Source organism: Calliphora vicina, chromosome 5 (assembly GCF_958450345.1).
Source record: "Calliphora vicina chromosome 5, idCalVici1.1, whole genome shotgun sequence".
Classification (NCBI taxonomy): domain Eukaryota; kingdom Metazoa; phylum Arthropoda; class Insecta; order Diptera; family Calliphoridae; genus Calliphora; species Calliphora vicina.
The window spans coordinates 12,448,659-12,474,443 of record NC_088784.1 but is presented as its reverse complement, the minus strand read 5'-3'; the positions used below and the strand labels follow the sequence as shown (position 1 = coordinate 12,474,443).

Below are 25,785 nucleotides of genomic sequence, written 5' to 3'. Positions count from 1 at the left end.
TGTTAATGATTAAAATAAAAACTGGTTTTTATTGATAAATTTTCTCATTCTCTTTATGTTTTGTTTTTATGTTTAAAAATATTTAAAGCTTTTTAAATATTTCTGTATAATTTTTGCTTTTTGAAAACAGGTCAAAAATTTCAGCAAATTTTTATAAAAATTTTTGTTTTGTTTTCATTTTATTGCAAAATTTTTGTTTATTTGTATAACTTGGTTAAATCTCTTAACTTTTTGTTTTCAATTATAAATTTTTTTTGAATTTTTATTTGTTTCCTTTTATGTTAATAGGTATTATTCTTTGTGTTTTGTCTATTCTCTATAAATTCCAGTTCAATATTTTTAGTATCGCTAACACCACATGCCAAGCAAGAAAAGCATTTGTGATGTGTGAGTGTTTTTGTTTAATAAATTGAACTGAAACAAAAAAAAATAATCAAAACAAAAGACTTAAATGCAAATTCAAAACACGTTGTTGTTCTTTTAAAGTCTTTTTTCTACATTCTATTTTATTCTATTTACACATGCTGAGGTGATACTAAATTGTATACATTGGCTATTTTTATTTTATTTGTATTCTTAAGGAATGTTTTGTTTTAAAAATTTCTTCACGCACTTGAAATTAACATGAAATTCTAAATTTAAGTACATACCTACATATTTTAAATATTCTTATGGTTAACCTAAAATAAATTGTAAATTTGTTTAATAGAAACATTTTTATACAAATTTGGTAGCTGTTAGTAAAAGTTAATGGTGAATATTCTAGGGTATTAACAACTGCTTGTATTTGGAGATTTGAATTTTTGCAGTTACTATTTCACATGTCCAATGAGGCTGGTATATAGAACACTGTTCTCTTTTAGGATAAATTCAATCAGAATTAAGAGGAAGATTATTTTTAAGACGTCCAAAGGCAATGTGACTGGATTAAAATTACACAAATAAGAATTTCAAGATTGCCAGTGGCAATATTATGTTTTGTGGGACTGTTCTTCAGGACGAGCCATTTTGTGATTCCAGCAAGGGGTTAGGTTCCATGGGTAGCCACTCTTCAAGCAGCCCACTTGGGTCCATCCAAAACTGATCCCTTTGCAAGGGGTTACAATTCAATAAAGTGTCCTCCCCTATTGCCAGATCTCAATTCCATAGACAACCTATGGGAAATTGTCGATTGCTAAAGAGGACTGAGCCGAAATGAAAACAAACAAAAAAATATCAAGATTGAAAACAAATAAAAAAAATTGATGAAAAAAAATTTTATTTTTTTAAAAAAAATTTGAAAAAGTATGTTTCCCGGTTTTGTCGATCTGAATTCGTTTTCCGTTTTTTTAAACCAGTTTATATAAATGGATGGGTTTCGAGTTATTCGACAAACCAGATTTTTTGTCTCGAATTATTCAACAAAATCGAATATTTTTTATTTTATTTATTTTCAAAATTTATGCAAAAATTAGAAGCTCAGCTCAGCGCAAAAAAAAACTAGTATTGCAACAACTAGCTATAAGATTTTGGTTATTTGGTAAAATTTTATACAATGAAATTTTAAAAGTTTATGCAACTTCAACTATAAGTGATCGTGTTTTTCTGTTTCTTCTTTAATTAAATATGAATTAATTATAGCGGGTTTTTAAAATTAGGCTTTTTCGAAAACCAGTTTTTTGCATATGTCGAATATTTCATAACTCTAGTTAGAACTTTCATTGATATGCCTTTCATTTGATATACATATACACCCCTATCGCGAATCAATATTTCACATGAAATATTTTCCCTTTTCCTTTTTTCGTTCATCAACATTGTGCACGTGAAAAAATTCGCCTTGTTGTGAAATTTTTAGATGGAATTTTGTAAACAATAAGCAGCTGTTACAAACAAAATTAACTATTGTGAATGAAAAGTTCATGGGAATATCACGATAGCAATTTTCCCTTCTAGGGAAATGGAACAAAATTTCACATGGTATTGCCGATAGGGGTGATTATTTATATTCATAACTTGGTCAAAAATGATTGTGTTTTGCTTATATCTCAGATGTTATATAACAACCGAACCAGGACTTCACCAAATATATTGATGTATCAATCATGTTTGTAAGTTATTTGGGGGTTTCGAAATTTGGATTTCACCAGAAAGATGGACATGGCTATATCGAATCAATAGTAATGATTCGGTTGCTATTTAAATTCGAAAAAATCTGACTTCAAAAGACCTTTCCAACGACGTTAAAAACGCCATAGAATTTCGGACCAGAATCGGAAAAAATATTTTGTAACCCAAATTTTTTTTTTCACCAAAAAAAAATTTAAAACCCAAACATTTTTTTTAAATTTAAAAAAAAAAAAATTATATTTCAATTTAAAATAATCGAAATTTTTTTTTCAATAAATGAAAAAAAAACAACTTTGGAAAACACAATAAATTTTTTTCACCAAAAAAAAAATTAAAAACCGAAAAAAATTTAAATTTAAAAAAATTAAAATAACAATTCGAACTTTTTTTTAAAAAAATTGAAAAAAACAACTTTGGAAGAAAAAAAGTTTTTGTTTAACTAATAATATTTAAAATTTGTATTTTGAAGTATAATATGGTGAAGGGTATATAAGATTCGGCACAGCCGAATATAGCTCTCTTACTTGTTTATTCATAAAATCTTCTTGTTTCCAAAACTAAGACGTATTGATATGTATTTACATTTTAACTATTTAGAAAACTCCTTAAACTATATAATAACCTCTAAGTAAATATTTATTTATTCACTTATAATGTATCTTCATATTTCCCTGAATTCATACCAATAAAGGTACTTATTATTTCTCTTTTTCTCGCAATGACGCAGTCCTTTACACTAAATAGTATTATATTTGAATAGAATTGTTGTTTTATTATATTTGTATATTCCACAATACTTTTTTCCATAAACAATTGAAATACTTAAGGTACGGTCACACACAGCTAATATTTGACGTTTATCGTCAAATATTTCATTGCCTGAATCTGACCACAAATAAAATTTAGAGCAAACAACAAAACAGATGATTTTAGTCAAACAAAATTATTTGCCGGCAAACAAAATATTTTCTTAATGTGAACAAAGTGTGACCACTAGCTACATAAATACCTAAAAAATATATAATTTGATCTTGCAAATATTTTTAAGGTTAAAGCACTTATTTCGAATTGTAAAGTAATCATTTTATTAGAGATTTATTGAATTTTGTTATCATATATTGAATTTAATTTTTCACTTTTTGTTTGACCAAACTGCTGCGAAAAAGAATCAGTAAATATATTTGCCGTGTGGTCACACTATATCAAACACTTTCATAAAATAATTGTTTGATCAAATAGAAAAAACAGAAAATTATTTGCTCAACATGGCGGAAAAATAGGAGGAGATTATTTAAATATTTTTCGTACTAAATTAAAGACACAAATTCACTATTTTTTTTTTTAAACATAAATACATATTCAATGTTTCATGAATATTTGTTATTTAAATTATTTTCACTAAATAATTGCATCAATAAATGAAGTCTTCTTCTTCACATAAAAGTCATTCACCATAGGATGACATACTGGGAGAAAAACTAATTGAAGACATGAAGTCTATGTTGCGATTTTTGCAATTTTATGCGATTTATATTTTTGTACGTTTAACATAGTCTGATGTTTGATTATTTTTTATTTATACATGGAGTTTGTCTATTTTCAAAATTTAAAATTGCTCATATGTACATATGGAAAATTAACTGAAATTTTATACAGATTGAATTTAAAATCAAAGAAAATTTTTTATACATACATAAATAGTATGAATTGATTGTAATTAAAAAATAATTCTTCAACAGTATGATCTGTTAAATTTTTTTTACTACAGAAGAAGACTATGTCTAATAGCATTTTTCACTTTTCTGATTTTAGTATCATAAAAAAATTTTTATTATAAATTTTTAGATAATGCGATTGAATTGGAATTAATTAAAAATTTATGTAAAAAAGGTAAACATTTCCATAAAATTTAACAATATTTGTGAACATGTTCTTATTCTGAATGAAAAAAGTTTGGAAAAAGTCGTGTTCGATTAATAATATGTATTAAAAAACCAATAAGCATTTTTACTGGAATTCAAGTTGATAGCAAGTGTAATTCAAGCCTTGAGTTATAGTCAAGCAATTGAATTACAGTTGTATTACACTTTATTTCAATAGCATTCTCCAGTAAAAAGGAAACATAAATTCAAGCCATATGTTTTTTGTTTGAAAAATATTTAATATTTCAAATATTTTTCAAGTATAAAATATGATTACATTTCCATTCAATTTCAATTTCAATTATGAATTGTGATAGTAATATAATTTAATAAATAAACATTTAATAATTATATTATTAAATTGTTCAAGCTTGTGTTCTTTTCGCGATTTGTTTTCATTATTTAGCGATTTTTAATTTAAGATATAGCAACACTACTTTTGCGATAACACATGATACAACAGCTGTTATTTGACGCTGTTTGATCTTGCAAATGAATTGCAAGATCAAATAAAAAAATACCCAAAATGCAGGAAAATATTTGCTGTTTAGTGGTCACACATTGGTCACATTACAAGAATGTTTTCATATTGGCAAATAAATTTGTTTGACCAAATTCAGCTGTTTTCTTGTTTGCAGTGCAAAAATATTTTGTGTTCAAACTAGAAACATAAAATATTTGACGCTTAAATAAAAGTACTGAAATTTCATAATTCTTTCAAATGTAAAGCAAAATCTGGTAATATTTTACTTTCTAGAAATGTCTTTTTTATTGATGAAAGAAATTAAAGTTGTTTTGCAGCTTTATTTAATAATTATTTAGAACAAATATTACCATAAATGTGACCACAAGTCAAATATATTTTCCCCTTTGTGTGTTTGATAGTATTTCGGTGTTGTTTGATTAAACAAATATGGCAAATAAATGTGTACAGTGTGAACACAAAATCAACCCATGAATTATTTGATGTAGTTTTGATCAAACACATGAAACATCTTGTGTCAAATAATTTGCGTAGTCTGACCCTACCTTTAGTAACATGTATATCAGCACTGTGTCTAAAAAACGTGCCCTTATTCTCAAATAATAAAAAAATAAAATAAAAATGAAACGTATAAGTACCCTTCTCTAACATATGAACATTTCTATTTTATATATTTCCAAATAGAGGTCAAAGTTTTGTATTTATTCTTAACAAAGAAAATAAAAAAAAACCAAAGAAAATAAATAAATTTTTTTTATTATACAACAACTCTTGAAGAATATGCTACAAGTGACGTCAATTTAGCACGTTTGTGTTTATTATATTGTATTTACATACAATTATTTGTTGCAACATCTAACTTTGCCTCAAATTAAATACTACTTTCATTATACATACACACTTAGTTAGATATTATAAACAAATTTCATTTTTAGCTATTACTCTCTTACTATAGCTCTTATCTAGCGATTTCAAAAATAACATAAAATTATCTTAAATAAATATACAAAGTATTTAGTATGTATTTTATTTATATAAGAAATATGCACTTATTTTCAAGTACATACATACAAAAAGTACCTTTATATATTCTTTATAGAAATGAATCATGCAAATTTTATTTTATTATTCTAAAGGTTTTTTTTTCTCATAACAAATATCCCCACCCTTACTTATTTTTACGTAAAAATAAATAATTTAATGAAAAATATTTATTGTTGTTAAAAAAAAAATAAAAAAAAAAAATCACTTGGCAGCGGTGGGATTCGAACCCACGCCTCCGAGGAGACTGGTGCCTTAAACCAGCGCCTTAGACCGCTCGGCCACGCTACCTCATAACTTAACATTACTTTATGTTAAACTGTCGTGTGTTCAGTACGTTCTATTCTAATTTTAAATCATAACAGTGTCATGTTATGTTAACATTATGATGGACAAATGGCTGGGGACAAAATGAACACCAAATGGCTCTACTTTTTATCAACAAATTATTAAAATTAAAGAAATTTTAATTATGAAAATAAAAATTTAGACTTTTTGCAGAATATACATCTCTTCTGGGAGGGATGTCCTCTATAATTTTTAGTAATCCCTAGAGTATTAAAAATTGTTTCATTTACACCAATATTTGTAAACCAGTTCACTTCCTCACTTTCAAAAATTGTTCCTATAAATGGTTTTTATTTAAAAAAAAAATTCTATGGAATAACTTTCAAATTGTTGTAAAGTGTTTTAAAACATAAGGACATGTATTTCTTTTGAAAAATCCTCCCCTTGAACACTTTTCATCATTATTCCCAAATTTTTTTTGTTATTTTATTATATTGATTGCCTTTAATTGTGTACTGTCTGTTGGAATAAATAAATTGTTCATTTAACAGCATAAAAAATTGATTTGAAATTCCTTTGTTCCCGGTAATTACCAAAGGTCGGCCGGCAATTGGCAAATGTTAATTAAATTTATTTGTAACGTTTTTCCAAAACACGTTTAGTCAATGTTTGTCATTGTTAAAGGATAATAACCTGTAAAATAAAGAATATTAGAAATCAACACGACATTATGTCCTTAATACATAAGGACATACGTAAAAACACACAGATATACTTAAATAAAACCTTAAACACAAACAGCATTAACCTACATTTTGTATAGCGCACTACAACAATACTTAATGCCAAAGAAGGAAACTAGATAATGCAAATGGTACCAGACACAGTTTGAAATGGTACTTTTGAGGACTTGATGGTACCAAATGATAAGGAGTATTTTATCTAAGTTTAACATTCCTAGTATTCCTTGTATTTGTCAATTTATCTTAGTTTTAAAATATATATACGGATCGAATTCTCCAGTTTCGATACCACCACTCTATGGTTGGATTGCTAAAATTAATAGATGTGGGGAATATAAACTCATAATGGTATTTCTTCTCTAGGGACATGCTATATTTGTACCAAAAAAAAAGTACTTTAACCAAAAGTACGTTACAATCTTGTTCTTGACTTGTTGTGACAAAAACTAAACTCTTAAGTAACATAGTGTTTGTGTAAGTGTGTAAAATAATGTTTCAGCAGTTCTTTTAACATTACCAATAACCCTTAAAAAGCCATAAATTTGCTCAATTTTTTATTCGCATATTAATATGTCTCGTGTGGATAACTGTTGTCATTTAAAAAAATTATGATCATAAACATCGACACGTTTTCAGCACACAGAAGAACATGAGCAAATTAGTTCTCGATATTCTGCTGACAATATGTTCTTGTGTGCACAATGCAAGTTGATTCTTTCTCCCATTTGTTATTGACAATGGAGAGATAAGAAAATGTGACGAAGATAAAGACTGGCTGGAAGATAAGCCAAAATAGTTAAGGTATATCTCCCTAACTGGCTACTTGAACCATCTAATCATTTCATTTTTATTAACATACAATTGTCCTAGCAGGAAGCTAAATGAAGCTTCATTAGCATCCTTCTAAGTAGTAGACGGTTCATACTAGTTAACACAATCGGATATTAGTATCAAAGAGACTGGGTCTGTTTTTAGTTGTCTGGGTTAAATAACTACTTCTTTAAGTGAAATATAAAAAAAGATTTATACTGAATACTCTCTAGATTACTTAGGGACAATAAAGTGACAATTAAAGTAAAGCTTACTAAAATGGAGTCATCTAAGTTCTAGGATCGCTATCCATATTACATATTAACATGTTAAGGTTAACCACAAGGCATATTCATAGTGGTGTTGTGTATTTTGGTTCTCTCCCATCTTATATTGGCAATGGAGGAATAAGCCCATGTTGAAATTGCTTTACAGACTGGTAGATGTGGCCAAAATAGTCAACGAATATCATCCTAACTGCCTAAATGATAAGCGATTTATACGTGTCCTAGGAGTAAGCTAATTATAGCCCGTATATAAGACGGTTAATAGTCAGCATCAGGCGGCTCGCGAGAAGATATTACAAATCGCATCAAAAAGACAAACCAAGCATTTGGGGCTTTGCAAAAGGGATGAAAATCACGCTATATTTATCTGAGGACCTAGAGTGCTTTCCGTCCTGTTGTATGGCTGTAAATTCTGGAACACCAAAGCCAGCAACTTGCAATCCTTGCAGGTACTCATTAATCGCTCATTACGAAAACTGTTCAGGATATTTTGGTCGAAAGTTATCTCAAACAAAGACATGTGGGAAATAGCTGGTAAAACACCAATACGTATCCAGATAATCGTAAATGGAGTTGGATTGGCTATGATCTCAGACGCACCAACGACAATGTACGACAAGATGGCAAGTGAATGGAACCCCCAAGGCAGTAGAAGAAAAGGCAGAACCGCTAATACCCGGAGGAGACAAACTGGAAAATGCAAGGGTTTATCGCAATTAATACACATAAATGGAGTATTGACAGGTTAATTTCAAGTGGCGTTATCTCTCTTGTATTTTTTATTGATAGGAGCTATTGACAAGCTGCATTTATAGTGAGGCTATGGGCTTTGTAAGACCCTCAACCAGACAATTACCTCCAATGTCCCGATGCACAGGCACCCATATAACTCAAAATTATATCAATTTCAAACAGCTTGGTAACGGAAATTTACTCTATAAAGCTGGCTTTCCGCATACACCGTAATCGGCGCCGATAACGAAAACTGAAACTGAAAATCATTGGTGTTCGTCACCGTCTCGTTTCTGAATTGTTTTCGTTTCAGTTGGGTGCGTTGCGGCATAAAACAGAAACGAAATTATTTTTTAAGTTGTCAATTGGAAATTAAATAGAATTTCATTATTTTTGACAAAATCTATTATTTTTCCCTCTTCCAATAAATAAAATTTATTTTTTTATTCATTTTGATTTGCTTTAAATTTGAAATAAAAAAATAATTAAAATAATTTCGTTACTACAGCACCGAAAATAACTTACTTGAAGTTGTTTTCGTTCCGGCCCCTAATGACAGGTTTTTCGTTACTGATCGGTGCCGTTTCGTTCCTAATTTTCGTTGCCGATTTCTGAAACGAACTTTTTTTCGGTGCAAATGTATGGAATTTCGTTTTCGGTACCGATTACGGTGTATGCGGAAACGTAGCTTAACCTCCATTAACACGAAGCCTGGTTATGCCTTAACTAATAGTTATATACTGTTAAAATTATTTTTGTATGAAAACTGTCAGTATAACTATTAGTTAACACATAACCAGACTTCGTGTTACTGGGGGTAAAACGGGTATACATTGCCTCTATCAAAACTGAAGGGTCGTACGTTTGTGTATTTGTGTAAGATTTAAATAAAAGTTAATATCCTGTATAATATAACAAAAACAACAACACAAATTAATGCTGAGAAATACTACAAAACGAACATGATGTAATCTTTCTATTTTTTGTTCGTCCTTTCTCAAATGAAAACCTACAAACATGAAACCTTTTTATTTTTTTTTTGCTATATTTTGTTTTCGTACAAAGTTCTACGAAAAATATGAGCCACATTTCTATTTTGCTTGAAATATTAAGGTTAAAAATCAATATTTTTTAAAGTAGAAATTCATGAAACTAGAAAAAAAATGACCCAGAAAAATTTTAATTTATCAGTTTGAATAGAATAAAAAACTTAGATCATTGAGCAATTGCATATAATTGCAATTTCCGTTTAACGCACAATATACATTCGTGTAGTACAATACATAAAAATAAACCACGACTATAAATTATATATATTTCAATTCAATTACACAAATTGACCGCCACACCAAAACGAAGATACGGCAGAGAAAATGATAAAAATATGTATAATGACAAGATAAATATGTGTACCTACACAGAGAAAACAGATTCGTTGTGATCAGCAAATTTGTGGCCAATCGAATGATTCGATTATAGTCACAGAATTTTTCGTTTCTAGCAAAAGAAAGTCAGTTCAGAAAGAAGTATTACAATTGAAATATCCAAATTTTGTTTCTCCCAGCTTAAACTTATAACTGAATGATTCGATTAGCAACAAATTCAGTTATCACAACCAACACTTTTTTCTCTGTGTAGTTATAAACTTGAACAAATTATTTCTGTTCAAAAATATTTAAACATGCCAGCAGCTTGACACTGAGAGATAAATATGTCTAGCAAATATTAGTTAAATGATCGATGTGTTGTGAACAACGCAACCCTACTAAGGGGCGCTTAATTTGAGCTTGATTGACTTTTATTTGTTTGTACGTATACCCTTTGAATATCTCATTAGATCTTTCAGTCTTGTGACAGATATTTTAACAAGTTGGATTATATATGCTATAATCCAGATTTCCAGTAGAAACAAAAGCTAGCGGATGAAGTTTTGATAACCATAAACGTAGACGATATCCGCACTAGATTAAAATCTATTTTAATTTTATTGCGATTTCTGTAATCCAAGGTCACCACGAAGCAATATTTATTGCCGCAATTGTCAAATTTGATTTCGTCCATAAAATTTGCGAGGTGTAGACGGCAAATTGCCATATGTAGCAATCCATTGCACTACTGATAGCTTCCCAGCAAAAAATGGTGCTTCCTCGGAAGCAGGTTTGTAAGGCAGAAAGCACTTGTATACTGCTACCACTTCGCATGAAAGATTACATGATTTTTATATGGGATTCCTCGCGTAGAGGCTCTGCATAAGGAATCCAAAATAAGCATATTTCACAGCTTTAAAATTAACCTGATTTCATCGAATTAAATATGTGCAAACAATTGTGCACATAGATTTTAGAGCTGCTGAGAAGCAATAAAATCTTACAGACCCAGTGATTGCCTAACAAGAAGCGCTGATTTTTTCTAAGTTCTTCACTGCCTATACGAATAGCTTAATGTATGCCTTCCAAAATCATTTTTGTAAGGCAATAATTTTAGGATGCAATTAATGTAGCAGTAGAAGATGCAGTAATCATATTTATTGCTTCCAAATCCAGAATATTTTTTGCTGGGTTTAAGCCTAGGCCTCCACGTAGGCATATGCCAATTGTAGTCTACACATTTCAAATTTTATGGTCGCAATCAAACTTGACAATTGCTGCTATAAATATTGCTACTTGGAGACCTAGAGTAACAATTATTGCTTAGCAATAAGCTGTCAGTTCAGTTGTCATTAATGTCAAATTTATTCTTTCTATGAGTCGGGTTGATTAATGTATACACATTTAATTTATTTAAGTACCAAAAAGTAAAGAAATAATGATAGTAAAAAATCCTTCAACTCAAACAAGTAAAAGAGCTATATTCGGCTGTGCGGAATCTTATAGTCCCTATTTTTTGTTTTTCAATTTTTTTAATATTTAGCGAAAAAAAAACTTTGGTAAAAAAAATCGGGTTAACAAATATTTTTTCCGATTTTGACCCATTGTAGGTCCAAGTTACTATGGTCTTATATACGTCGTTGCAAAGGTCTTTGAAATATCTATCATTAGATATCCATATTGTCTATATTAATGACTGAGTAATCCAGATATAGGTCAAAAATCGAGGTTGTCCTGGTTTTTTCCTCATATCTCTGAAATTTGAGGACCGATTTTGCTAATAGCAAACTTCTCGAAAGCATGTCTGATATAATTATTGAAGATTTAGATCCCGAAGATATCTGGGCTCTTCAGAAAATTGATTTCCACAGACAGACGGACATGGCTTAATCGACTCCGCTATCTATAAGGATCCAGAATATATATACTTTATAGGGTCGGAAATGAAAAATGTAGAAACGTATATAAACGGAATGACAAACTTATATATACCCTTCTCACGAAGGTGAAGGGTATAAAAATTGAGGTTTTCATACAACTTCTCCTGTTGAAAATTCAGCAATTGCTGTGCTGTTGATCTGCCGACATTTTTGCATGTGATAAAAATTGTTACGTGGAGACCTAGGGAAAGCTATCATCTTTTCACTCTCTATCTCAGTTAGAGTGTTTTTTTATATTTTACGAACATACAAAGTAACATAAGTAATTCTTAAATAATTCTATGAAACACAAACAACAATAAAATCCGCACCGCATCATTTAATTTGTATTTTTTCTAAAAATCGGAATCTGCATTAAAATCCGTAAGCATATGTATAAATGTTTTATATCCTATTTGCAATTGTTCAAGTTCGGAAGGAATATAACATTTCATACAGAGAAGTAATAAAACATTATTTATTCCTTAACATACTATGTTTATAGCCTAAAAACCGAAAGGTTTAGATCAGTGGTCAGCACTCATAGCCACCACGGACCGAACATAATCGGTTATTTACCTAAAAACATCACGTATGTCAACGAAGTTCACGAATATGGTCGGATTAAAACAAAGAGAAGAATTTCAGGACATGTTATTAAATTCAGGTTTCATAATCTCTCTATGTCTACCACTGGTGTAGACCTAAACTGTGTTGTGATATATAAGATAAATTATTCTCAAATATCTTCCCGTTTTTCTTTTGCATATAGGAAATAAATTTACACTTACACGAATATTTCTTCATGTGTAAATTTTATTTCATTACAAATTTATGTTGTATATTTGTAACTGCCACTACCGTGTCACATTAATTTTTGTCATATACTACAGCCATATAAAGAGTCATCAGTGCACGACCATCATCATCATTATTTACTTACGAGTACATACCTACATATTATTTCCATATTACGAGTATTATTACATCAAGTGGCCAGAAATATTTAAAAAAAAAACTCATAAAAAACTTTTCTTTTATAAATCACTTCAATTTTTTATTATTTTTTATATTTTTGCTTTAGTGATGAGGTACATACTCTGATGGTAATGGTTAGAGGTGATTGTTATGTCAACACAAAGAAATCTCATACCATTTGTATTGGACTTGTAGCAAATTGTAAGAGGAGAATGACGTTAGAAAAACCCTACAAAAAGAAGCGTATTGTATTTTGTAGGTGATGTTTTTTGTTTTGTTTTGCTCTGTTGTTTAATTTATTTATCTTTGTATTACGTTTTCATATCAAATAACAATTAATTAACAAAGACTTTGACGCATATTGACTAGGGCGCTCTAACGTCATTACCAATATTACAAAATAAGTTTAACTTGTTGTTATTTTGTAAAGAATTTAATATTGAATTTAATGTAATTTTATGGAATATTTTATTTTATTTAGCATGTGGGTGTGAAATTACACTAACTTTTTTGATTATTTTGAATGTTATTACAAGACATAGTTACGTCTCTTAGGATAGAAGTAATATTAACGAGATTGTCAATTATTATGGTTTAAACGCAGCTTAAACTCCAGTTACTTAGCTGAAGTTTTACCGATAGGAAAGTCAGACAGCCTTAAAAATCTTATTGGCATCTACATGGCATCTGGTCCTAAAATGCCGGCAACCTCTGAATGAGATTTCGAGACTTTCTTAAGTTGGACTCTTCTGGATACCGTGACACAAAAATGTCTCTTAGAGTTGTGCATTCATTGGTCAAAGAGAGTCCAACTCTTGGGCGATGAGGTTGACCGATTGGTTGGAATAGCGCTCTCATCGTGCAAACTGAATGGTCATTTGAGATCACATTGCGAGGAAATGCTTTGCTTCATACCCTCTCCATTCAGGATTCACAACGTGACACATGTAGGACCCACGTGTGACAGGAGTTTGCTACATTACCAGCGTTTGCAATTTAGCAAATAAAAAAACAAATTAGGAAAGTTTTGACTGTGATTGGAACTTAATCTTCAAATCGAAAACTAGCTCAGACAATAGTTTAACGAACATATTAAAAATGTAACCTACACAAATCGAAATGCATTCACATATCATTAAAATTTCTCATACATATTGTTAACAAATTAAATGTATAATATATTTTTGGAACAGCAATAAATGACCTAAATAAAACAAATTATAAATCTGACAATTGATTGATTTAATTATTTGCTGTATGATGTATTATTTGCAACCTATTAAATATAACAATAATAATTTGTATAAAGCCAAATATTAATAATCTGGCAAAACCAACGAGCCAAGAGAAATCGTTGATAATAATAATGTTTACAATGTTTTGAATTAATTTTAATAAATTTTGCACAAAACGAGGACAAGGTTTTCAATTTCCGATTTAGGGGACAACATTTTCTTTACAGAATTAAGACAATAGACTATATCGACGTAAATACTCTTCCCTGGTTATATCTGGAATTTTTTGAACATTAAATATCATAAGCTCAGTATTGGTTTTAACTCGACTTATATAGGTTTTAGTATATTTCATGTTTTGTCTTTACGCTATAGAAATGTCCGTTTGTATGTTCAAATCACCTTTCCGAAGCCCCCAAATAACTCACATATTCATACTTCAAAATATAAGCTATAGGTCCGGTTTTGTTGCTATTTAAATTCGGGAAAATCGGCCTGATATAACCAAACAACATAGATTTTTTATCTATATCTGGATTACTAAGCCATTAATATAGACCATACGGATATCTAAACATAGATATATCGAAGACCTTTCCAACGATGTCAAAATTAAGAAAAAATATTTCTTAATCCAATTTTTTTCAACAAACATTTTTTCAATAATAAAAATCTTTCAGTAAAAAAATTGTTTCGAATTGTTTGGGTCAAAATCGGGAAAAATATTTTTTAATCAAATTTTTTTTATAATTTTTTCACCGATGTCAAAATCAATCATGGGTCAAAATAGGGAAAAATTATTTTTTAATCAAATTTTTTTCATTAATAAAAATCTTTCAGTAAAAAAATAGTTTCGAATTGTTTGGGTCAAAATCGGGAAAAATATTTTTTAATCCAATTTTTTCATCCAATTTTTTTTTCAATAAAAAAATTAAATATTTTTTTAATATTTTTTCCCCAAAAAATTTTTCAGTGAAAAAATTTAAAAAAAAAATTTATTTTTACACAATTTTTTTTCTTAAATATTTTCCATCTTTGTGAAATGTATATAAAATTCGGCACAGCCAAATATATCTCTCTTAAGGCCTAGTTAGTTTGTACGTTCCGTTCCGTTCCGAATCAGCTGTTTTGTTTTTAGCATAGGGAAAGTTGTGTATGTCGTTAGTTTTTCTGTAATGTTGCCGTTCTGTTGCGGATGAATCTGTTGAAAACAGAATTTTGTCCGCAACGTTAAGTGACAGCTAAAACAGCTGATACATATATACACAAAAATGCCAACAATATGAAAGCAGTGGTGCCAACATTTTTGAAAGGGAAATATTTATTATTAACAAAAGAATAAAAAATATAATATTTTCAAAAAAACATTGAAATTTAATAAAATAAATATAAATTTCTTTTAATGTATGTACTATTTATGTAAAAAAATTAGTTTAAATTAAATCATTAACAAAAAATATATGTATGTATTTATAAAAATGTTCACAATAATATGTTGAAGGTCTAAATACAAAAAACACTAAAAATAGTAACAAAATCACCAAGATGGTTTTTTGGTTATTATTTTAAAAACAGCTGATACGATCTTACGGAAAAACTAACTGCAATAAAACAGCATTCAGAACGGCACAGAACAGAAACGTTACAGAACGCAAAGACTAATGGAGCCTTTACTTGTTTCTCTTAATAATACGGCAACTTTATAAAAATAACAATATTCACAATAGATTATGATTAACAATAAAAATTAAATTGTTTAAAATTTTTCGAATATGAATAAAGGATTTCGTTCACAATACCTTTTAAAATCAAAATATTTCGAGTTGATCGTTATAGTTTCATTGATTGCAATATCTCTCAAATAATAATTTCATGTGAGTTTTTTACTTTTGATTCTATAATTAGTTTCCAGACTGTTTTCCAAACATAGAAGACATGATGACTGACTGACTATTAATTACTTATGATGAAATAATGAATCATTACTTATATTTTGTAGCTCACTGTATAAGGTATGTAATAAACAATGATGTCAATACATATTTTAAATTGCTGACTACAATGGGAAACATTATTTCTTATTAATATTCATATTTTTGCATGAAATTTAGATACTCGAATTTTTCGTCAGGTATTTCAAATATGTTTTAAACTTGAATTCCAATATTTACATAAATAAATTTCTAAAAAATATATATTAATTTTGTATTAAAAGTACGGTGAAATTCAGCTTTCTGTGTCTTCGAAGAGCTTAAAAAAAGCTCTGGGTAGAAGCAAACATACGAGAATATGCAAACAAATTCTAGGGCATTGAATTTCCTTTAAAAAAAATTGTATAGACAGAAAACTGACACTGATTACTGCAACTACAAACACTTGTCATGCCTTAAACATGATCACAGAGTATACAAAGGTGTCACGAGACAAAAGATAACCAAGTTTTATATTTCTCTCTTTCTCTCAGAACCTTCTTTTGTTAAATTTTTTTATATCTTTCTCATTCCTTGAGAACTGTCCTAGAAAACCAATTTTGTCTTTTTATACCCTTCACCTTCGTGAGAAGGGTATATATATAAGTTTGTCATTCTGTTTGTAATTTCCACAATATAATTTTCCGACCATATAAAGTATATATATTCTGGATCCTTATAGATAGCGGAGTCCATTAAGCCATGTCCGTTTGTCTGTCTGTTGAAAACAACTTTCCGAAGCCCCCAAATAACTTACATACACGATTCATACATCAATATCTCCGGAATTCTTCCGGCTCGGTTGCTATTTAAAATCGAGAAAATCGGTCCACAAATAGCTGAGATATAAGGAAAAAACTAGGACAACATCGATTTTTGACCTATATCTGGATTACTAAGTCATTAATATAGACAATATGGGTATCCAATGATAGATATTTCAAAGACCTTTGCAACGACGTATATAAGACCATAGTAAGTTGGACCTACAATGGGTCAAAATCGGAAAAATATTTTTTAACCCGAATTTTTTCACCAAAAGTTTTTTTTTTCGCTAAATATTATAAAAAAATAATAATAAAACAATTTGAAAAAAAACAACTTTGGAGAAAATCGGTTCACAAATAGCTAAAATATAAGGAAAAAACCAGGACAATATCGATTTTTGATCTATATCTGGATTACTAAGTCATTAATATAGACAATATGAATATCTAATGATAGATATTTCAAAGACCTTTGCAATATAATACAATGGGTCAAAATCGGAAAAAATATTTTTTAACCCGAAGTTTTTCACCAAAATTTTTTTTCGCTAAATATTTTAAAAAAAAATAATAAAACAATTTGAAAAAAAAAATTTTCCAAAAAAAACAACTTTGGAAAAGAAAATTAATTTGTTTACCTAAAAATATTTAAAATTTTTATTTTGAAATATAATTTGGTGAAGGGTATATAAGATTCGGCACAGCAGAATAAAGCTCTCTTACTTGTTTAAACGTCAAATTGTCACCTCTGTAACATGACAGAAATTTTTCATACTTTTTGACACTGACAACTAAAAACACTTGTCATGCCTTAAACATGTTTTCTTTTTTTTAGGAAAATAAAAATATGACCCGTTTAGACTATGTATGTAAATCAAAAGTAGTTTAGGCCTGTTATAATTTCATAACTTTCCAGAAAAATGTGTTTACCATTAAAAATACTTGAAATCTAAAGTATGTATTTTCAACCGCTATTTAATTTTTTTTGTTTTTTTTTCGCTAACACTGTGCATATTTGGTATTACACATATTTTTGCTTACACATCATTGAGTTTCAAAGACAGACTGGTTTGTTTTTTAAATTTTAATAATATTTTTAATTTTTAGTTGTTATGGTTTTGCTGAAATTTTAATTATGCCGGTCAGACATTAAATTTAGTTGTGGTTGGCGTAAAAAATTGTTTGCTTTGCATATTTTTTTAATATTTATTATTATGTATTGCCATTTGCACGCACAATATGTATGCTGAAGTATGTGAAAATATTTTTGAAAAAAATATATAAAATACTTAATTAAACAACATTGTGTACACATTCATTTATTTCAAAGACCATATCTAAAAATTATAGGCGCTTTATGCTTGTTTTGTTGTTACTTTTTTTAATGAATATAAGATTTTATCTTGTCAAGACAGTGTTTTTTTTCCAAACAAAATATTGTGACATGGAAAAAGTAAATATTTGTTATAGATAAATAAATATGTGCATAGATATATATTGAAAATTAAATTGATTTTTTTAACGATTTTGAAGATTTCTTTTATAGTTGTCTCGCCTTTGAAATTTTATCTTCAATGTAAGTAAAAAAAGAAGGTAAAACAGGTAGTTGTTTAAAACCGGTTGATATAGGAAATACATTGAAGTATAAAATATAGATTTTTGAAACAGGATAAGATATGAGTGCATAATGCATGCACTATTAAAGGGAGAAGACAATTGAAAGTGCTATGTAACCACAAAACATAGCTACACCTTCAAATTACAATATTATACCCTTCACCATGGGTATATGTATGTATGTATATAAGGTCGTCATGCCGTTGGTAATTTCTGCATTTTTATACCCTGCACCACCATAGTGGGGAGGGTATTATGCGTTTGTGCAGATGTTTGTAACGCCCAAAAATATTAGTCTAACACCCACCTTAAAGTATACCGATCGACTTAGAATTAAACGATGTCCGTCCGTCCGTCCATTATTTCACCTAGCCCCCATACAAATGTCCTCTCGAATTGGACTTTATCGGTCATAAATGTTTAATTTATAAATGTATCTCCACAAATTGCGCTCCAAATAAGTTTTATATACACAAAATTCATGTCACCAAATTTTGTTACGATCGGTCTATAATTAGTCATAGCTCCCATATAGCTTAAAAATGTTTGTATACTCACAAAATTCAACATAGTAAACTTTCATATAGACACAAATCACACGACCCAATTTCATGGTGATCGGTCCATAATTAGTCATAGCCCCCATATAAGGCCCACTTCCGAAAATCACTCAAAAATAAAAATTATTGAAATTTTAAAAGATAAATGTTTTTACTCTTTTACTTAGTGTAGGGTATTATATGGTCGGGCTTGACCGACCATACTTTCTTACTTGTTTTATTTGTGGATTCGATATAGTCATGTCCGTCCGTTTGTCTGTTGAAATCAACTTTCCGAAGCCGAATATATATATCCGATATAGTCCCGGATCAATTGCTATTTAAATTCGGGAAAATGGGGCCACAAATATCTAAGATATAAGCAAAAACCACGACTGGCTTAATGTTCATGTAATCCTCAATTTTTTCGCTTGTTCTTTGGCTTCTAAGTTCTTTACCGCATTACGATCTGAAACTTTTTCAACTTTATACGACTTCATCCTAGCATTAGCTTTTGCTCTGTGTACAAAAGAATCAGAATATTTAATTTAACGAGCTGCTTTTCTGATACAAGTGTTCGGTGCTCTTCGAAAGAGTTGTTCGAATATGTTTGCCTTACCAATAACTGTTAGACCTTTTTTCATGCTGATCCAGGTTTTCTTTCAATGTTCAAGACTTCCTTATACTGTTTAATGGCTTTTGAAATAGTGTGACGATGAACCTTCAAATCTTATGCTATTTTTTTAAGAGTCCATATTGTATTCAATATATTTATTTTGTAGAATAAAAACAAGTAAGAGAGCTATATTCGGCTGTGCCGAAACTTATATAGCTTTCATCAAATTATACTTCAAAATACAAATTTTAAATGTTTTTAGGTAAACAAAATTTATTTTTTTTTCCAAAGTTGTTTTTTTAATTTTTTGGGAAAAAAAATTTTCGAATTATTTAAATTTTTTTTTTTAAATTTAAAAAAAAAATTTTTGTTTTTTAAATTTTTTTTTTTGTTGAAAAAAAATTCGGGTTAAAAAATATTTTTTGACCCATTGTAGGTCCAACTTACTATGGTCTTATATACGTCGTTGCAAAGGTCTTTGAAATATCTATCATTAGATATCCATATTGTCAATATTAATGACTTAATAATACAGATATACTAGGTGAAAAATAGGTCATAGGTTGTCCTGGTTTTTCATCATATCTCAGCCATTTGAGGGCCGATTTTGCTGATTTTAAATAGGAAACTTCTCGAAAGCATGTCTGACAGAATTATTGAAGATTAGGATCCCGAAAATACCTGGGGTCTTCAGAAAACTGATTTCAACAGACAGACGGACATGGCTTAATCGACTCCGCTATCTATAAGGATCCAGAATATACATACACTGAATCAATTAAGTCTCCGTACAGACATACTCATAATATAAACTAGCAATTTATGGTCACTTTTCAATACATATTTAAAACTTTTTTCAATTCATTTTATAAAAAATCTTATAAACTAGAAATCAACATAAAAAAAATACAAACGTTTTCCTTAAAAACATAAAAATTTACATAAATTCAATAATTGTACGAAAAGTATCACCAAAAAAGTCTCCGTACAGTTAACCGTTTTAAGGCTAGGAATCCCAATATTAAACTTAATTGCATTTAATATGTGGTAGGTCCTCCTTTCTAAGCAATTGCTTAATTTTAATGGCTGTGCATGGAATGGACCAGCTTTGTTGTCAGGGAATCCAAAAATAAGCAAATTTTAATGGATAGAAAGAAAATTATTATTAACTTGCAAAATGAAGGAAAAAATCTAACCGAAATCAAGGATATTGTAAAAAGACCACGCTCTTCCATTCAGTACGTTATTCAACAGTTCAAAAAAACCGGAACAATGGCAAATAAACAAAGAACTGACCATCCAAGAAAAATAGATCACCACTTAGAGAGAAGAATTGTACGATTTGTAGAAGGTAATCCAAAAATTAACGCATGTTTAATTGCGGGAAACTTGAAAACTAGTGATGAATTAACGGTAAACCCCCAAACTGTAAGAAACGCTCTTAAACTAAATGGATACAATGGTCGAGTAAGCCGTAAGAAGCCCCTTGTTCGAAAAGTGAACATGAAAAAGAGATTGGATTACGCTATCGAGCATATTGATAAAGATTTTTTTATTTTGGGATCGAGTTATTTTTAGCGATGAAAGTAAATTGAATGTTTTTGGTTCTGATGGAAGAGAAATGTTATGGAGAAAGCCAAATACTGAAATGAATCCGAAGCATTTGACGCTAACCGTAAAGCATGGAGGAGGTAACGTTATTGTTTGGGGTTACATGGCTTCATCTGGGGTGGGATAACTTATTTTTGTTGAAAACACTATGGTATAATATGCATACCTTAATATATTAAAAGAAAACTTAAAACAAAGTTCTGGAAAATTAGGCTTGGGACGTTTGTATTGCTTCCAACAAGACAACGATCCTAATCACACCTCTAGATTAGTAAAGGAATGTCTTATTTATAATGTTCTTAAGCACTTAAATCGCACAGCTCAGTCACCTGATCTCAACCCGATTGAGCATATATGGATCACTTGGAAAGAAAGGTTCGGCAGCACAATATAACAAGAAAAGATCAGCTAAAAGCCGTTATAATGGAAGAGTGGTATAAAATAGATTCCCTGACAACAACAAAGCTGGTCCATTCCATGCACAGCCATTAAAATGCTGCAATTGCTCAGAAAGGAGGACCTACCACATATTAAATTCAATTAAAATTAATATTGGGATTCCTTGCCTTAAAACGGTTAACTGTACGGAGACTTTTTTGGTGATACTTTTCGTACAATTATTGAATTTATGTAAATTTTTATGTTTTTAATGAAAATGTTTGTAGTTTTTTATGTTGATTTCTAGTTTATAAGATTTTTTATAAAATGAATTAAAAAAAGGTTTAAATATGTATTGAAAAGTGACCAGAAATATCTAGTTTATATTATGAGTATGTCTGTACGGAGACTTAATTGATTCAGTGTATATACTTTATAGGGTCGGAAAATTATATTGTGGAAATTACAAACGGAATGACAAACTTATATATACCCTTCTCACGAAGGTGAAGGGTACATATAATAAATGATTTATGCCCGTAACTTCAACAAATAGATATCTAAAATACTCATCAGATAAATTGGCATTAATTTCAAATCAATATCTAGGGGTAAAAATTACAAAATATTTTTAAGCACTGATAGGTACCTATTTGTTGAAATTACGGGCATTAATTAAAGTATTTTTTTTAAATATTTGAATAAAATATGTATGAATTTGCATTTGTTTACTTTGTTAATGGAATTAAAAAAAATTTCACTTAAGCTGGCCATACACGTAATGATTTGTTCGCCTGATTTGTGATTGAAAATTTTCAATTACTTGTGATTTTGTGCTCGCACAGCCCCATTAACAAGTCGAACACGAACAAATCACCCGTGTGTGGGCAGCTTTAACTGACATCTTTATTTATAACGGATGCGCCATTATGAGAGATTGCTCTCCCTCTCTCGCTCTTTAAGCGTTACCATACTTACTTTAACTATCTATAATTGTAAACAATACTATATAATAATCCCAGCAACAATTTTCAAATGCAGAAAAACTTGCTTATCATAACCTTATTACGAATTTTCCACACTTCCTCCAAAATTTTGAGTTTCTACTGTACATTTCTCATGAAATTTGTTTATAATCCTTGAAACTTCTGATTTATTAATTGAATATTTATCACAGATAGTTTTTGCATCAATTCAGCCTAAAATCGTTTATTATTTTGGTTTTTAAATTTTCACAAATCTTGACTCTAGACATTTTTACTAACTATTTAAAAAAAAAACTAATTGTGCGAAAAAATACAAAAAATTTTTAAATTGCTTTTCTTACTTATTATTTTTGTTTTAAACTTCTTTCTTGATAAAGTTTAAAAGTTTGCATTTCCAGTTTTGTCAATGCTAAGATTATAACCATATTCTATAAATGTATTTTTGTTAAAATTTATATTAGAATAGAAAACCTAGTAAATTTGAATTTATATTAGAAAAATATACATTTATTATTGATAAAAAGTGTAAACTGAAATTAGGAAATATAAATTTAAAAAAAAAATTCCATTGTATTGTAACTTACTGTATATTTCGAAGTAATCATAGAATAATCTATTTTTGCTTGTTTTCAAACTACATTTTATTTATATTTTACTTATCGCTTCACTTTGACATTTCTTGCACAAGATTAACTCTTGAATATAGACCACTTAAACAATCAACAATTAATCTTAATTTAATCGCTAATATGCAAGTTAAAAACCGGCTCTTACTTTAGCCAACATAAGCGTAATTTTATCAGTGTATTGTTTGATTTTCTTAAATTGCATGTGCGTTTTTGTTTTTTGTAAGTTCACTAACATTTAACCCTTTTTTTCTTTAGCATTTTTTTTGTTAATTTTATAAAACAAAAGAATAATAAATTAAACAAACTTTGTTTTATTTATTTTATGTGATCATTTAAAGAGTAACTAAAATATTGTAAACAAAATTTTACACAACAATTTTATTGCTGAAAATTTTAAATAAAAATTTTTTAATTTTTTGGTTTAAAGTTTTTAGAATATAAAATGAGAAAGTCAAAACCTAAAAGTCGCAGGTTTTGCTATAAAATAACAGAATATATCGTTGGTTTAATATAAAAAGGCCCTAACTCGTGTTTTTTAAGTCGAAATGTTGGCTAATTATTTTCATCTATTGATAATATGGCAACAAATATTCACAATAATGTTACAATATTTACATAAGTACTGTGAATGTTTTGGAAGCAAAAGAAATATTATATATTCCTGTGGTTGCATCAAGGAGCATTAGGCCTGAAAAGCAATAGTAAAAGTAAAATTTGGAAAATCTTACTGAAGTAATATGGCTAAAACATTCACAATAGTGAAACAAAATTTTGAAAGTTTCTAACGTTACTACAATGGAACAAGAGCTTGTTATGTGTATATCTTTTACTTGTTTCAAAAAAGATGTTGATTTTCATTTTCGAATGACTGATAGATAGTAACAGTTATCACCACCAATTCGAACCCCTATGATTTAGTTAAAATATTTTATCTTTTGTAAGAATTAATTTTTGTTACACTTTGCTCTTTTTTGTAAAATTTCAATACAAACAAATGAAAAAAAAACTGTATTTGAATACCAATACAGAAAATAACAAAATGCATCAACCATCGCATAAGATGTGGACTTAAAAATTATACCTTTAAAAAGTAGACACATGCATGTGGTAAGAAGAAAAAGTCACGCTTGGGTTAACAATTTGTGTTATAGCCAAACACAACACACTTTAGTGGGGGGAAAACCATCAAGGAGGGAGTTAGACATAGCAATAAATTTAAAAAAACTTTAAACCAAATAAACAGGTTCTTGTTGGGTTTGTTTTTTTTTGTAGAAAAATAACTCTTGGCCACTGCGAACTGTAAAATTCAAGCATAAAAGGTGCGCCACAAGCAGAGATAGACCTCATTTTAGGACGGTGAAAGAAAAATTTCATCATACTATACAACAAACCAGAAATTTGAAACAAACAGCGCAACAAACTCGTATATATATCGATTAATGGATATTTTGGCTGTTTTTTTTTGTTTATTTGTATAATTTCCTTGTAAAGTTTATGGCCAATAACAATTTCTTCAATGTTGCCTGACATTACGGGCAAACGACGACCAACGAAGACAGCCTGGTTTATAGTCAGTCGTCGGTCCAATGTTTAAATTGCATGTTTTTGATTTAATTGGCCTAACATGGCAGGCCATTTGACCAAACCAGCCAGCCTTTAAGGTAGAGTTTTTTTGTTTTGTTTTATGTGTTGCCGTTTATGGTGATACCAACAGACAGCTAAACATATTTACAAATAGTTTAGTAAACCTTTCTTTTTGCCTTTTTTTAAACTTGACTTTTTCAAGTAATTTTTTGTCTACCAGAAAATAAACTCGCTTTATACAAAAAAAAATAATACTACTACAAAATAACTTTATTGCGTTGTTTATTTTGTTTCTACTTTATTATTGTTCAAAATTTAAAACCAGTTCTCTGTTTTTGTCTCTCTGTGTTTTAAATCTTTAGAATTTCAAATGTGTGTTCTTTATCTTTCCCAGAAATTCTTTTGTTTATATGTACATGCTTTTGAATACATAATATTTTTATTAAATATTTTCCTTGCTTCCATAAAAGCACAATGTATATGAATGACTCTTTTAAATTATGTTAATTAGTTTAAATTTTCAGAATTTTATAACTCTATACAAAAGTCAAGCCTTACATAGCGTTTAGGAAATAAGTAAATTGGTCAATTATTTGCTTAAATAGTAAATTTTAAATTAAGTCACCAAAAATAGAGTATTTTTTATTAAACTTACAGCCGGTTTTAGATTAAACTCCAATTAATAATCAGATTAGTTAATCTACTACTATGTTGGCTTCTAGTTTAAACTTGGCAAATAAAACATTTGAATCCAGTTATGCTAACTATTTGTGAACAAAACCCAACCGATCTTCACCACCAAATGCGCATTTCTCAGGAAAAAAGTGTTGACTGCCAAAAATGCAACATTTGGGTTATAGAAAAGCGACAACTCTATCGTGAAAAGTGCAAAATGGCAACGCTATCTGGAACTGTTACAATTTGTTATCAAAACAATGAATGTTTTTTGAATAAGAAAAAGATAATGTTTCGGAGTGTGTAAAAAAATAATTAAGAAAACTCAAATTATATTCAAATATTATATTTCGAGGTCACTATAATCTTCCTCAGCATTTATATTCAGCCCAATTGAATAAAAATTCCCCGGGAGTTTTTTTCCCTTTTCTCATTTTTCCTATTCAAATACAATGGGAAAAAACTCCCGGGGAACAAACTCCCGCGGAATTTTTTATT

At 29.1% G+C, this 25,785-nt stretch overlaps 1 protein-coding gene and 1 non-coding gene across 2 annotated transcripts in view; one reads left to right on the top strand and one right to left on the bottom strand.

The window, feature by feature from the left end:
- The window catches only part of pcs (parcas), a 39,831-nt gene that overhangs the window by 2,373 nt on the left and 11,673 nt on the right, over positions 1-25,785 (top strand). The gene's annotated exons all lie outside the window — the stretch shown is intronic.
- On the bottom strand, positions 5,766-5,847 carry TRNAL-AAG (transfer RNA leucine (anticodon AAG)). The gene has a single exon. It is a non-coding gene; the product is annotated as a tRNA-Leu (tRNA).